This window comes from Linepithema humile, chromosome 8 (assembly GCF_040581485.1).
Source record: "Linepithema humile isolate Giens D197 chromosome 8, Lhum_UNIL_v1.0, whole genome shotgun sequence".
NCBI classification, from domain to species: Eukaryota; Metazoa; Arthropoda; class Insecta; order Hymenoptera; family Formicidae; genus Linepithema; species Linepithema humile.
In genome coordinates, this window is record NC_090135.1 from 11,041,349 (window position 1) to 11,058,361 (window position 17,013).

A 17,013-nucleotide genomic window follows, 5' to 3' on the forward strand; every position below is an offset into this window, starting at 1 on the left:
TTATGAAAAAATGTGCTGCTAACGCTGTACATTACAAATGACTCTTCCGAGTGATATCCTTTTTCACACCGTGCCAGCCGTAGCATAAATAGCTATGTTTAAGCGGAACATGAGGGTAAATTTCGTGCGCATTAATCGCGCGTTTAGGCGGCGCCCAACGGACGATACGCTTTTCGTGGCACACACGGTGGACTTTATAATTATTCATCTGCGGACGGGATCACCACACACACACACAGGTTCCGGTCACCGAGCGGAGATGTTTATCCGATGTGTGAGTGGCAACCACCTGCCAAAACCGATACGCAATTAATGCTAAACGATCGAGTAGCATGCGAACCTTACGCATATATGCGTACGCAATATATACGTTCTTAGGAATCAACGGTCATCCTCAACGCTCTTCCGCTGTTGAATTTGTTACTAAGGAGCTCCTGTAAAACAAAAAGTCTTTCTCACTAGCCGAGTCTGAAAAGGGCAAATAATCTGAATAATTCGGTATTTTTGAGCTCCAGAATAGCTATTCTCTGCTGATCGTATCAGTAGATGTGAAGTTTGATATGTAATTTAAGAGTTAAATATTGTTTTAGAATAAACATGTCAATCAAAGAGAGATTGACGCTTAACAAAATAATTCGAGTTTTACAGATCCTAAAATTTTAACTTTAAATTAGATTTCGTTATCAAGATACTTAATGTAAGAAAATCATACGAATTTGTTACGATTACCGACACATCTACAGATGTAGATGCTCGTAGCTGTTGATTAATTCAGGTATTGTTACGAAGCGCGCAGAACAAACGACTGTTCGACATGCTTTGCCGGATCGGTGCCACGGGAACTTAACAAGATCCCGGATTTTTTAATGAATGCGGTTGGCACATCGGCGAGCTGGGAACGAGGAACTGCTTACATCCTGAGAACTAAATAATAGCCCGCTTATGTATGCTCGTCTGTATCTGCCTCGTCGATCGATCATCATCGGGTTTTGGCCTGTATCACCTGCTTATGCGAATCGCCGTAGTTTGCACGTAGCGTGAGATCGCGAAAAAAAATAGTATCAAAAGTGCTCATTCAGGATGCTCGACAAGTAGTACGAAAAATATCGCTTAATACAATTTTCAAAGCTTTTTCCCCGAAAAAATTTTAATCTTGCATCTTTCTATCTTTATCATTAGATATTTCGGAATTGTTCGGTCAAAATAAAACTTTTGTTAAACAAAGATACATCATAATTATCAAATTTAGTTGTTTTGTGCAAAAGGCACAATTTGGATATAATTAGACGAACCGGAAATTATTTTGAAGTATTAAATCATAAAGGAATAAATTTTGGTTTGAACCAAATATTGATAAATGTTAAATATTATGTTACATGCAGTTGTATCAAATTATTAATCACGGTGTAACACGATACGATACATCACACACATTTACACATGTGAAGTTATGTATTTCAATATTTCAAATTTATTGTTCGTCAAATTTAATATTATTTGTTGAATTCTTAATCGTGAAGCCTTAGAGATTACTACTGATATTGTTATATTAACAAATTTCAAAAATTACACAAGTCTTCGTTGAAATTAATTTTTTGTGACACTTTTTGAGATTGTCATATTTTCGGATTCTGAGATTTTTAGAACTTTTGAATATCAGACGTACAAAACTACAGATTCTCGTTTTTTTAAATCAACAGTATTTTTTGAAATTTTAGATGTTTAGACATTTAGCTAAGAAAGTATTATATAAATTTTACAATTATGATAAAAAATGCGATTGGTGATTTTTTAATTGCCGTCTGAGTTTTTGAATCATTATAAAAATCTCGAGAAAATCAGAACAAAATTAGAATTTGCTATCAGCAAATAAAGATGCAAAATAATATCCTACTCGATTAAAATCTAAGCATTGTGATATAAAAATTTTTTTAAATTGTTTTTCACAAATTATAGAAAATATAAAAATATTCTTAAAGTTTCTGCTTGGATGTGAATATCAATAAGTATTCATTCCGATCGGATTCGACTTTTAATTTGCTCACAAAATATCAGATACGCGTTCCAATCATTTTGGAATTTATCAGAACATGCGTAAGAAGAAAGAAATATAATTATTTTAATCGAAAGCGTTTCCGAGTCGCTCAGATCTTCTGCCAAACACTTCGATTTCTAAATATTAAGATTTTCACGTGACGATGAAATTTTTAATACAAAACTCACCTGCTGCGAATTTTACAATCTGCTATAAACGTGCAAATTCTCGCATTTCGCAAATCAAAAGATCGGAATTATGAACCACAGTACACTCGTCCCTCCTTCCGTTTACATTTTAACGGTTCTTCACTTCCTCCCGGTCTCGATCGACCGATCGCCCCGTTGCCACGCCGTGGCAGAATTGAGATTCGCGAGCAATGCGCGCTCGCGCTCCACGTGGGATCCCAAGCAGAAAAAAATGGTCTGCCGGATCGATAAGATCGTCTGCTCGTAGCCAAACAAACTATTCCATTAATTCGTGAAAGAAGTGAATTTTTCGCGGCGGGGAAAACGGGCACGCTTGCGCGAGCGCGCATTTTATCGCGCCTTTATCGCTTTAGCTAAACATGCGCAGTCATCATCAGATAAGTATTAGTTGGTATTAGTGCAGGGGAGACAGACGGGGGGGAGGCGGGAGGAAAGCGGCTCTGGCCGCGCGAGGGGGAATATTTACGGAGATAGGAAAAGCTTGTCGTCCACCGGATACGAGCTGCGAACTGCATTGAAACCCACGAGAAAGTGAAGCAAGAAGCCGCGAGATTGCAATCTTTATAATGCAATTTGCAATTTATGCTTGCGCAACGCGTGCCCGAAGTCGTTTGCGGCGCGAGAGAATTTATATATTCATAATAAACGCGGATTTGAGCGCGTTCCGTCGCTGCGCGTCTAAATTAGACCAAAAAAAAAAAAAATCCAACGATCGATTTTTACGAGCGCGCGCTCACGTAGGATATTCCGCGCGCGGGGCAGTTCAACAGGATTCCCGCCATCTGGCGACATAATTAGAGTCGAAAATCGCCTCCGAGGCTCTTTCATTGATAAGCCGGCCGCCGCTTTTCGCGAAACGACGCCGCTGATTTTCTACTTTCCGGCGGCGGCAGATTATCCGGGATCAACGAGTGTATCTCTCACGTGCCGAAACGGCGCAGACAAGCCGCGCGGCCCGAACGCCAGGATAATAATGACATTTAAGCGGCACACATTTTCACGGCTCAGCCTGTGCAAATGGCTGGATTAGGACGAGTGCTACCGTTATAATCATTCTCGCGTCTCTCTCTCTCTCTTTTTCGGTGTTTAGGACGAAATGGTCAAAGGAGCAGTCCGGAAAGGACATCGTTCACTCCACAGCACGATTTGTAATCCCTTGCGGCGCTATGTCGCGGCGCATTCGCGTCCGGTTTTATGTCCATTTTAGATCCTTTATCGTTGTATTTCTCTTTTTATTTGCTATTGTGCGCATTCAGAAGCTCCTCTCATCCCGAAATTTCGACTGTTCACTTCCACTTCTGTGAAAAATTGTGTATTATATATTTTTTTATCGTTAAATAATGAGTCAAAATTGTTACGCTTACAATTAATATTTCTCTCTTATATAACATTCCACAGTTCTCACTCACACTTACTTAGGAGTCAAATAAAATGTAAGTACATCTAAGAAAAAATGAAAAGCAAAACCCGTCGTCATCGTTTGGCCGATAAGAATTTCTCGCTAGGAAAGGGACGGGATGACCCAGAACAGAGGACGCTGCGAAGCACGCCAGTGGCGGAAGGGAGATGGAGTGAGAGACGTGTCCACGGTGCGCGCGGCTTTCCCACAGTTAATAAAGCTATTAACTTCATCTCGGGTCCTGAAACTCATCCGGATAGGCGTCCGCAGTACCGGTTGAATATAATTCAACTTGTTGTCTTATCCGGCGGACATCTACGGCCCGGTGCGAACTATGGGCTTTTAGGTCGAGCACGGGGACCTCGGGGCCCCCACGGTCGCGTGGCGTTTCACCTATGCGCGCACAAAAGCACACGCGCGTGTATTATACACTTACGCGGTTCGCGTTTGCCAAGTTGTCAACGGGCGCGCCGAGCTCTATGAGGGATTTCACCTCTAAACGCTATCTGATGAGCCGTTCACCTCGATAAGCCTCCTCGTTCGCTTTTGTGCGGTGCAGCGCGGCGCACGCTCGATCCGGCAGAGTTCCAGGCAGGTATACGCGTTTTTACGACTCCCGAGATCAGGTATATCTATAGGGAAATCGAGCTCGGGGAAATCTAGTTTTCGAGACGTTTTGATTCCGTGATGGTGGAAACAAAACGCGCGAGAAGTGATAAAAATCCTTCCCACGAACTTCATATCTGGATTTTAAACATCAACTATCTGCTGCATTTCTTTTACCTAAATTTTAATATTTGATATTTTATTTTAGCGCATGAAGAATAATCAGTTATCAATGATGAAAGTAGAACAGTGAATGTTGCGTGATCGAGATAGTTTTTCAAGAACTTTGTTGCGAGCGAGACGGATCTGGTTTAGTTCTACGGAAACATAATCCTGAACAAAATAAAATACACTGCATAAAATGAAAAAAAGAATATCGTACAAAAATTCACACACAAATAATATCGTTGTTAAAGCAATATAATTTTCGAGCGCAATCTTTTCATGCGAAATTAATGTAAATCATCATCTCGCTTGGAAACATCTAATATTATCGATCACGTGATATGATAAGCAGCTGCTAATTATGAGTTTTATCATCGAATACACATATATCAGATATTGGAGCAAATAAATTGAGTTTGTTAACTTTTGGCAATTTTAAAATTAAGTAGCCGTCATCAGACTTTGTTATCGGATGTAAATTGATGAAATCGATTGTAAGAATTACAATACTTGGATTTCAAACCTCCACTATTCCCATCGCTTACCTCCTCCCTCTCCCTTCTCTTTCTCTCTCGTATTGATCGTAGATGCCGATCGCCGATTACTTCCGTTCGCCAAAATTCCATATCGCAGAGAGCGTCTCTCGCTAACGAACCGGTCAATCCTTTTCACAGAACACATTCTCACCCCGATTGAATGGTCGTCGTGCAGCACCCCCTCCTCCTCTCTCTCCTGCCTCTCTGGGGAGTCGTCTCCGATGAATCGATACGGCACGGGAGATCGAAGGGTGATCGGCACGATAGCGACGGATCGGATCTTATCAGTTTTCGCGCGTAATTACGCGTGTTGGGCACACAGAGGGCCCGCAACGCGTTGTAAGCGGGCACGATGTAAGTGGTCTTAACGCAGATATCACGGGCGGTGAAGAAGGGGCGGACGGGGGAGCGACGGAGTGGGCAAAGGTGAGAGGGAGGGGCGGAGGGCGAAGGGAATCTCCTGCCTACGCGGTGGAAAATCAACGCGACTGGATCGCCGGGGGGATATATACGGCCGCTCTGATTGAATTTCCTGTGGCAATAATTCTCCTTTACACGGGCCGCTTGGCTGCGCAGGGCTAAAAAGGCGGATGCTGTTAGCAGCGCAATTAATATCCGCGCGAAATCGTACGTCGCGCCGGGCGGCCCGGCTCGCGCACTCCACGGAGCCGAACAAAAGAGTGGAACAAGCGAGAAGGTTTTGCGAAGCGTGCGCGGAAGTAATGCGAAAAAAAAAAAAGAAGAAGCCGGTATTTAATTACTTTCGGAGAAAACGTTTCAAGCTTATTTGAAGCAAGAATTAAGATTATTATAAAAATTGATCGTCGGAAAGATACGAAAGGCTCGCAACAAGTTCGCAAATGCATAATTTTAATTGAAAAAAAGAAATTGATACAATTTGAAAAAAGCTCTTCGACTGAATCTTCCAGATTCGAGACGTTAGATTGCATATTTGTGGTTTTGAAGTCGTCACTCACGTTTTCTCATACTTTATTTTCGTAAATCAGCCCCGATGAATTAGACAGATAGCAACCTAGACCTCAGGTTCAACGGATCACTTACGTGAACTCGCCGAGCATGTAACAGCTCGTAAATTCCTCTTCCTTGTTTCGCAAAGCGAAACCCCGCGAGTCAGCTTGTTAGCTGATCATTATTGTCGGAAGACAAAAAGATTAGACTGTACGCAATGTTTTGTACAACGACTGGACAAAGTGCCGAAAGGTTGATCGTTTTATCGTTTTACAACCGAACACGGAATGTTTCGAGATGTGTGCGTATGTATGTGTGTGTGTGCGTGTGTTTCACGGCATATTTTGTAGGACAATAACTCCGAATTTCGTATCATGATCATAAATCTCCGCTTTTTCGACAGTTACGAGGTTTACGAAAATGGTAATGCGCAGAGATCGACCATGAATTCAATGAAATTTACGGTAATCGTTTTTAATTAAAAATAATGGAGTCTTCGCGCCGTAGATTGCTTTCAGATGCACGATTGTATGCAGATCGGATTATTTGCATGTAATCTTTGTTTAGACTTTCACTTCAAATCTCTTTTATCGAAATCGTCGTTATAGAATGAGTGATCTCCGCTTGTGTTAAAATATGACCATTCGTTTATTCAAACATTACGCGTCCCAATTAGTTCGGATGATCGAAATTGCTAGCTGCTACACCGTCTCGCCCCCGAAATATTGACGTCAGCTTACGGGTACCGGGCTCCCGCTTGCGCTCACCCCGTCGGGGTGTTATGTCAGAGAGCTCTGCTCAAGGGGTTGCCCATATAATCGCGTATTACACGGCGACCCTCGCGACCGTTCGCTTGGTATCCGGCCGAATCGGCGCAGCCAAGCGTCAAACTGGCTTACGTTGCCCGTCAGAGCTGAACAAACATGACCGCAAACGTTTGTGCGTGCGGCACTAACTTTGTTCCCAAAATAATCCTAGACGATAATAAGGCGTCCAAGGGGGTTGGATTTTCCCGTTGGATATATAGAATACTGATTGCGAATTTAATGCTGGAGATATCGTGCTCTCTTCGCAGATACTTTAAAGACACACAGCATTGAAAATAGCGTCGGGGATTTTTATTTTAGTATTCTGATGTCAAACTTTTTTTCAGATTATGCTTCAACAGTTGATTTTTATCTTCTTGTTAATATATATGTATATAGATATAAAATAATATCTGCGCAAGGAAATAATTAAACTTTCAGATAATGTGAGGAATGTTTAAAAAGTAAAGGTAGAAATGTGATAAAAATTGAAAACAAATTCTTACTACAAAATTGAATTAAAAATAACTAATTGTGCATATTGAAAGTGCTTCTATTTAATTTTATAAATTTATTATTAATTTTATAATACAAATTTATATCGCATTTGTTTTTACTTTCCAGACAATCCTCGTAGATACCTGATTCCGATTGCGGTGGACGATATCTGTTTTCGTCGTCGCGACGGACATCGAAAATCACGGAAAGTCGGCGCTTTCTCCCGACACTTTCTGCTCGTTTGTAACACGTGTCCCTCGTCTCGGACGAAAGCCATGGGGAACGAGCGCGCGACTTGACAAATCCGGCCGCCTTCCCGTATTTATAAACACTCTCATGCTACATGAGCCGCCGCGCTTGGTACGCGCGGGTGACGAAGCGCGTTTCTCGCATTTCGCCGGGCTTCTTACCGACGCTACGCGTCGTCGGGAGTCGTCGCTGCGTCGTCTTTCTTTCTCCGCGCGATATAAATCATCCGGATTTCTCTCCGGGCCGTCTACAATCTTAGTTACGAGATCGTCCGAGAAACCCGGGACGCGACCCCGCGCTCTAGAAAGCGCCAACCATCCGTGTAATACGATTCCTATCTGCAAATTGAAAGAGAATCAATTTTATCATTTTTTTTCCCTGATATTTACGCTTTTAATATTCCATCGGACTTTAGCGCGTCGCTGGCACTCTCATAATCACGGCACATCGAGCAATGCTCGAATTATTCCGAGCGATGCGCATCCAAGCGTGTTGTGCATTCCTTGAGAAACGCATTACCATTAACGGATTCCATCTACCAATTCTCTCTTCGCTAAATAATCGGGTTTTTGTATAATAAAAGAAAAGGAAGAAAAATAGGAAAGGGAAAAAAAGAAATGCGGTGCTCATTATTCAACGCGTCGAAGACGCGACGGAGTCGGCATTGCACTTCACTAAAGATGAAGTTGGGGGCGGCGCTCGATATTACATCCGTGTGTCCTCATTAAAAAATGCATGTGGTTTCTGGAAATTTAACAATTGATAATAAATATTGAGTTTAGCATTTATTCTCTTTTTCAAAAAAAGTATTTAAAAATCCGCGCAAGCTATAAAATAAATTACCATCTTTTTTATTTTGATCAAACTGTCGTACGGCCGAAATATCGATCATCGATCGATATTTAATTACGATTTAATACCAATAAAAATTTTGCTGAAATAGAGAAGAGTTTAATATCGCAAGAAAATAGTTTCTCATTGTCGAGACACATTTTATCGATTGCTATAACGAAAGAACTGGATCAAACTTGCACGCGACCGAAATCTGGACATTCTGTGCGTGACAGCGCGCTCGTTGAGAGTCTCTCTTTCTCCCCTACGTCAGCTTTCCATGCTCTCAGCTTCTGTCTTGCTACATCTCAGTCGTTTTTACGACGCTTTGAGTCACGGGCGTCGCGGCGGAATGCGCTAATGAGGGCTTGGCTACCGTCACACTTTCCTCCCTTCATCATCTCGCGCCACTCGAACCGCGCCGACGACGGTGGCTGCGTTACAGTTGCAACTTTAGGCTCGACTAAGCATCAGGAGGGGTGAAGAAAAAATAAAATTTCATCGATGAGATCTCGCAGAGATGTCTTTCAATTTTTAATAAGTTAAGTTTGGCAAATAATTCGGCAAGAAGAATATTAATCATCATATTCTTAATTAGCGATATTAAATCACGGTGGTAACGTTAATTTTAATCCTGCTTTCTGTATTCAACATTTTGTTCCAACAATTCGATAACAAAATAACAAATTTTTTATTTCGAACAGTAAAGAAAAGATATATTAATTTAAGATTTAATAACATTTTATATTTTCTAGTTTAATAAAGTTTTTCATGCCGAGCAGAGTTCGACATCTCGAATGGAATATCGAGCATAGTTTCATTTTGGAATTAATTTACAAATCACAACTATCGATATTAATTAATTCATTTGATACGTCTTTCTTTTATTTAAACTTTTCTAAAGTAAATTTATCTCACTCCGAATGTTTGAAGCAAATTTCCAGAATATTTAAAACAAATTTTTTGTTATCTTTATTCTTATTTTCTTTTTTAATGACTACTTTGTTTTTAGTTATGAAAGGTGGAATATACAATATCTGGTCCCACATTACTTCGATATTATCGAAGCACTAACCGCACTCTCATGCGGCGTTATCTGCATTTTCTAATATTGTCGTAAATTCTGTCCGTCTTTGGACGCAGTAAACTGGCGTAACGCGCGGCGCGTCGCGTGGCAATCGCGAAGGAACGACGCATCGCGCGCATAATAAAAACGAACGAGCTCGGCGCATTAAGCCGAGTAATGGGCGCCTTCGAAAGGAAGCGCCGCCGCGAACCAGGCTTATCGGGCGCCGCTGCCGTGTGTAATACCCCATGACAAAGTGGTGCGTCTGGATCGTTGCGACGAGGACGCGCCTCGTCGGTATCCTTGACCATCATCCGGTCGTAATCCTGAACGGAGAATATCGCAGGCGATGATGCAAATGCACCTGAGTCTCAATCCGAACTTACTAAGCTGCGTCACTCCAAAGCACACGCGCTAATAACGCACCTCTACAAATTTGCATTCATCGAACTCTGAATGTTTCAAACAAACCCTCTAAATTTTCCAAATCGTTATTTTTATTATTTTTTTTTTTTACAAACGCTCTGAATACAGAAATCACTGGCGACATTTTTATTCGAATGACGCGTATGTGCACAAGAAAAAGAACGGACGTGCCTGAAACTTAATCTATTAATCTACAATCTGATCGATATCGTTCATTGCACACTGATTGCAAATTATGTCGGATTAATTTAAGAAGTGCAAAACTTAGTTATGTCCAATTGGATATCGCACAGCCGAAGTCAAGGCCGCGCGTTATTGCGAGACTGCCGATGGATATCTCCGGCGACTGGCCGGCCGGCCGTAGTGCGTGCCCATCTCGATGACCGCGCGCGGGGCCTTTATCATCGTTCGCCCATCGATCCACGGCGCGATACGCGCGCCCATCCAGCAGGACGATCGACGTTAATCGACTAACGCCGCGTTTACAGCTTGGCGACATGCAACTAGTGTCTGCCGGTGACTTCTGCAGCGACTTTGCATGGGGAGAGGTGCGGAAAGGGGAGGGACGGCTGAAAGAAGGTGCTCTCTGATGTGCTCGACGCATGCAACCGGGGACCCTCGGCTCCTCCAGGAAACAATGCTTATATGCTGATATGCTAATGGGTGTGCGTTGTGCCTTTTTATGCGACGGGGACTATGCGAGAGCGTGAGGCCCCGAACTGATAGCGGCGACAGCGCCGCGTGTGAAAATAACTCCGCGCGGAACAATTATTCTAATCATTTCGTAATAGATAAGCTAATTTAGCGTGCCCTTTATTTTTATTATTTCACATTTGATCGTGGCAGCTGATTCAATCTTGTGCACATTATTTTTCACCTTCAATAATAATATTTTAATCTTGATGAATTTTACTTTTCGTATTTATTGGCTTAATGCAATTGTACATTAATACATTATTTTCGGCAATCCTCTTGCCAATGAAAAGAGTTGTTACGGGCGCAGCAATCCGAGCGAGCTTGAATTTCGGAGCGTAACGGGCAGCGCTGCAACGACTCTCGATACGTGCATCGATCTAGATCTGGCGACCGGAAATGCACGTGTTTCTATGGTACATGCCGCATCCGGCGCCACGCCCCCTCGCCTCACCTGCCGTATGATGCGCGCCGTGTGCACTGATGATAATAATAATAATAATAACGCGCGCGCGCGCGCGTTCGCATCGTCGCATTCGCGGCGGGCCCGAGAGCGCTCGAGCTCCGATGCAACGCCGCCCCGGTCTTGGGGCCCGCGCGCCCAAGCGCGATAAGGCCCCCTCTTTTCTTTTCCTCCTTTCCCCACCCGCCTAGTTACACAGCACGCCGTATAACGAGCGCAAACTAGATTAACTGCCGACGAGCGGGTAACTTAGTAACAATAGTAACCGCTAACTAGCCGCGCCAGCGGCTGAATTAAACGATACGAAATGTTTGACTTGCATGAAAGTATAAAAAGGTTTGAATGAGCGTCCGCAATGAGACGATGCGCCAGTGGCTGAATTAAACGATACGAAATATTTGACTTGCATGGGAGCATAAAAAGGCTTGAATGGGCGTCTGCATATTTGCGCATTGTATATGATTTAACCGGCTGTTTGCCGCAAACTGGCGTAGCGCAGGAAGAAGCGAGTGAGACGAAAAGGAGAAAGGATTTTATTCCGAATTAATTAAGATTACATTAATGTTTGTTAATTCGTTTACTGCTTCAGAGCATAGTAATCGCTGCTCCGTTTAATACATCCGACTATTAATTGTATGTAAACGCTTATTTTAAATATTTCGCATTACCAATGATGGTCACGTATTCAGTATTTTTCTAACAATAAGTTTTAAATTCAAACTTTTACAATCGCGAGTTTAAGGATTTTTTTTTTTAATATTTTATACTCTTTTTGCTTTTGTTGTTATTTTTTAAAATTTTTTCTTTTAGTTTATAAAAATCTGAAAATTGAACCAAAATCTATATCAAAGTTATAACTTAAAAATTTTAGATTATAAATTGAAATATTAATTGAAGCACACACACACAGAATGGGATTAAAGGCAATTTATGTTTTATAAAATAAAACATCATACTTTTTGTCAAAAATAGGACTTATGCAATATTGTCGCGCAAAGTAGAAAATTTCGTTCACCACCATTTTAACATCGTTACCGGATTTTAACGTTCAACCTGGTTCAGCGTTTTCGCCGATAAACAACATATTACGGCCGCTAACGATTGCTCCTATTTTCGGTCGTTAATCCCGCGTTGCGCTCATCCGGCCGGAATATTTTCCGGCGGTTCGATCCGGCCGGGTTCTGCCAATTTGTGGGAATATTCTCGTCGATGCGTGTGCCGACGAGGCGACTCTTCTTCCTCTCTGCATCGGTTACAGCGTAAAGGCAAATTTATACGGTTTACTTTTAACCGTGACAGAATAAAGTCTGTACTGATAAAATATTGATTAATATTTTCCTGACGATTACAAAATTCAAGTTTTTCTTTAATGTATTATAATAAAATTTAACGTTTTTGTACTTTTCAGAATTAAACATTTTTTATTTTACAATCGAGTTGAAACAAAATCTTGAATTTATTATAAAGAAAGTAAAAGATTAAACAAAATATTAATAATTTTGCGATAATACAATTTTCAATAGTTAGTAGAAAATTATCAATGTCTTCTTTGTTAAAGAAAAGCGTGTGTAGCGACTCGTAACTCGAGACCAGCCGTGTAAATAAGCCTTAATGCACATTGTTGCTGAAAAGACAGAGAGCGAGAGAGGTCTTGTTGGTCTCACGAGAGTACGTTATGCTACTTACACACGAGCACTTCGCGACGAGCATTAAGCAAGCATTATGATAACTACCGCGAATCCGCGTCCCCGACTCTCACGGATCTTCTATGGGTCTCCATCAAGTCTCGTCGAGTTCGCGCGCAATTTTTTCCTGTCTCTTTTCGTCCGCGTTTCTATCAATGCAATGCAAAGAATTCGCGCTAGTTTATTTAGTTTCTAAAACATGTCAAGAATTAATTTCTACAATTATTTGACATCAATCCGAGTTCTTTCGTCGCTTGTGAAAAATAAATTTTATTTCCAACTTAATGTATCTTAAGTAATTCTATTATTAATTTTATTCTATTCAATGAGCCTGCTTATGAAATAGTACTTGAATTGAAATAGCGTAAGAAAAATGCCAAGGGTGAAAAATAATTACTTTTATCTCATTCAATGAACTTGTCTTAAGAAGCACTTGCATTGAAATAGTGCAGGAAAGATGCCGAGGGTGGAAAAGATTAAGAAAACATAACTCTGACATATTTATTATGTGAATTTCAAGTATAATGAAATATTAGAAATTATTCTTCTATAAATAAATGTATTAAGTAATTCTGCTGTTAATTTTATCTCTCGCTCAAAGAACTTATCTCAAGAATTAGTACTTGAATTAAAACATTACGGGAAGAATGTCGAAGAAACAATGAATAAATCGTGATAATTGTGATAGATTTATTATGTGAAGTTTAAATTAATGATTTATTTAGTTTGCTACAAATCTTAGTTTAATTTACAAATGGCATTTTACATATTGTACAAGGAATGATAATACATCGAGCGGCTAAAGAAATTTATCGGCGCTGTAACATAAGATTTCATCCTTCGTACGATGTAAATTTTTTCTCACGCGGCCGCATTCGATGAGCGAAAGATCGATCTATTTTAAGAAGCGAGATCTTGCTCGTAATCGCGAGCAGAAATCGTGCGACATTCCCGATGAAGAAACTACTGAATGAAAGGAAACTAGCGGTGGTTCACACGAGGCTGCCGCACGCACGCACGCATGCACGTACGCACGCAGCATGCACGCACGCACGTACGTATGCATGCATGCTCGCGTCGAGCATTTACTTTAAAGTAAAGCGATTTCCTTTTACACATTATGATCCCACACCGTGCCGCTTGGCGAGCTATCTTTCAGATTATCCAACGCGCTGGTATCATTACCAGACACGCGAGCCGAAAAGAGCACCAGTTGTCAGCGACGAGAAAAAATTGCTTCCGATCATGCCGACGGATAAGGATGAAAAAGTTAAGATACCGGTTTCCTCTATTTCCTGTTTCTAAGAGAAAAATAAGAACGGATCTGCATTCTGGTTGGGAAATAGGAAAAGAGAGAAAAAGACAGAAGAAACTTCTAAAAAAAGTCAAAGAAAATATGATATATTTTGTGAAATGGAAAATGATTGAAAAGAAACAACAAAGTTACATTACATTACGTTAAATAATTCCATTTATTTTTCGTTTAACTAATTTTACTTTTTCTCAACGAATACTTGATGAATTGCGTGGAAAAATATTTTTAACAATGCTCTTTAACGCCTGATAGTTAACATTTTTTTACATTAATTTAATTTTGAACTGTGTAGTGAATTTTTTTAATTAAATTAACAAGAAATTATATTATTCAAGGAAGAACAACTGATGATAGTTTAACTTATGACATATTAATTACAAAATCGCAGCAAGACAAGAGTGCAATAATCTGCGCCGTCGATTGTGCGTAGCAAACATTGCTCTGATAGGAAGAATTACTACTTTCTAATTGCCATCCGGATAATTAGCTGGGCCAGTAATTTTCGCAAAACACGGTTTCGATAATAATCGAATTTGTTGCGAGTTGCAATCTGTTGAACATGATCCGGAAACGATGTTCGTCATTTTGCCGATAGCTTTCATTTTTCAGAAAGAAATCATCACTTAATTCTTTAAGTACAATAACGTGCATAATTAGCACGATTATATTTACATCATTATGTTTAAAATATATGAGCAGTATGGAATAATAAAGTCATAAAAATTCATAAAGATATAAAAGCCACGAAGCCGAGAAGAGCTATAAATCATTAACATTTTTTAATTAATTTTATTATTTAACTAATTCCGTAATTAATTAATTTAATTAATTTTATAATTATTGTCATAACAGATAATCATTATTTGCGTCTATCATTTATCGAAAAAAAAATTAAAATTATATTTTTTATTTAATTCGAAACATGATGCGAGAGAAAAAGAACTTAGGACTTCTATAATTAATTTCTCTTTCGATTTGACAGGAAGACTTTTTAAAAGAAAGAGTTGTACGATAGTGATAGGACAACGTAGATGCATCGATCGAGGCTCGTCAAAGCTTCTCAAGAATTTAAAATTGATGGGGTCGGGATCGGGACGCTGTTTCCTGGACAGGACTCCCTACTTTACGTCCGACAGGTAAACCGGGTAGATAATGGGATCGAATCTCCCCAGAAAGAGAACGTAGTAGTGAAGCTGTCAGGGAAAAGCGATGACACTTCGGCCACCGATTCACGTCAACGGTGCATCGTATAAGCTCTTTGATCGCGCCGATAAACTGGCGAAAGATTTTCATGCTAGTTTGTCTTTTCGTAATCTGATTAGATCAAAGCGCTTGTGCCGTTCTCGAAAATTGCTCCACTGATTCCCATGATAGTTTACAGCTTAACTTATCAAAAAATTGTCGACCCTAAAATATTTCTCCTCGTCGTGTGAGAACCAACGCAAATCTTCCGACTTGTGTTGCTTCCTCAATTTGATTTACGATATATTTTTAATTTCTGGTCAAATAGAAATTATAATTATTATCGGATGGATATAATTTGAGAAATAAATTTACAATAAAAGATAAAATTATATAATTTTGTAAAATTATATATTACATATTTACATGATTTTAATTATGTAATTTTTATATTCATTATTTATTCGTATTTCCTGAAGTTTAATAAATGTATTAATAAATGAAGTTTAAAGCCAGCGATTTTGAAAAACAGACTGAGATGGGGAGGGCGAAGGCAGGAAGGATACAAAAGGTGTCATCCTTCTTCTCTCACTTTCTCTTTCGCTCTCGGGCCGATTTAAACGTCTTTATGGGTTCCTCGGCTATTAACCGAGACCGTCGGAACAGGTACGGCTGTTTTTTCAGAGCCTGATTTTCTTGTATCTGCGAAATCTCTCAAACGGTTAGTGCTTAGTCGTGAAAGACTGATGACGCTATGATCATTCAGACGTTGCGACCGAATGGCACTGCTGTTCGAAGATCGGTGTATCGTTAGCGCCTTGATTCGTTTTTGTAATTTTTTTTCGGCATGAGAAAAAATCTTTAATAAAAAAATTTTATAAATCTTATAAGAGCAAAATTTGAAACCATTTCCACTTTTTTAATCTGTTTCATCTTTTAATTTTTTTCTCAACTGGTTAAATTTGTATCATTTTGAAACCGTAAAATAATATCACCATGCAATAATGAAGCTGAATAATTGAACTTTAATATTATGTAACTGTGGAAATAATTAAACGCTATCAATATATACGATAATATAAATAAATAATTAAATGCCTTTATATGCAATAATTGTACCAAATAATTAAAAGCCATTAATCTATAAATAAAAAACAAATTATTTAATATTGAATGAAATTTAGTAACTCAAAATATTAGAAATAAAAGAACAGAAACGAGAAATATGGAGTAAATATTCAAGATATGCACTAATAGGAAGAAGTAGCAAAATGCTATTACCGCATGGTAGTGGAATAAATAATTAAGTGTTAGGAACGCGCGCGCGCTAGTTAACGATCACCTTGCGGCGCGGTGCTCGCGCCCTTACGTTACAGAACCATCTCCGAGTTAAGGGGAGGGCGTCGAGACTGACAGGCGGCGATGGTTAAGGAGGGTTTAAGGGGGTTCCGGGACAATGCAAATCTGTAATTATAAGCGCGCCGGTCTTGTGCTTTCGCTTCTTTTTTCATGTAAAATCTCTTGCAGCCCCGTATTATCGCCTTAAATCAACAAAGCCGCTCCTCCGATTCGAAGGTGGTTCGGCGAAGGTTCCGGGGTGTGGGAAAGGGAGCGGCGGGGCGGGCGGGAGGGTTAAGGTTGAGAAGGAGAGGAGAGCAGACTGCAGCCGCGGCAGGGCACGAGAGGGACTTTAATAACAGGTCTCGCTTAATAACCCATGTCCCGCACAGGCCCAAACTGAATGTCATTGCAGTAGATTCGATCACATGACTCGACACTGTTCGTACGGCGAGGAGGCGTCACGTTCGACGCAATAGATTCCTGTGAGATAGTATACAGAACAGGAAGATTTTCACTGACGCGTTGATTTGGTAAATCGT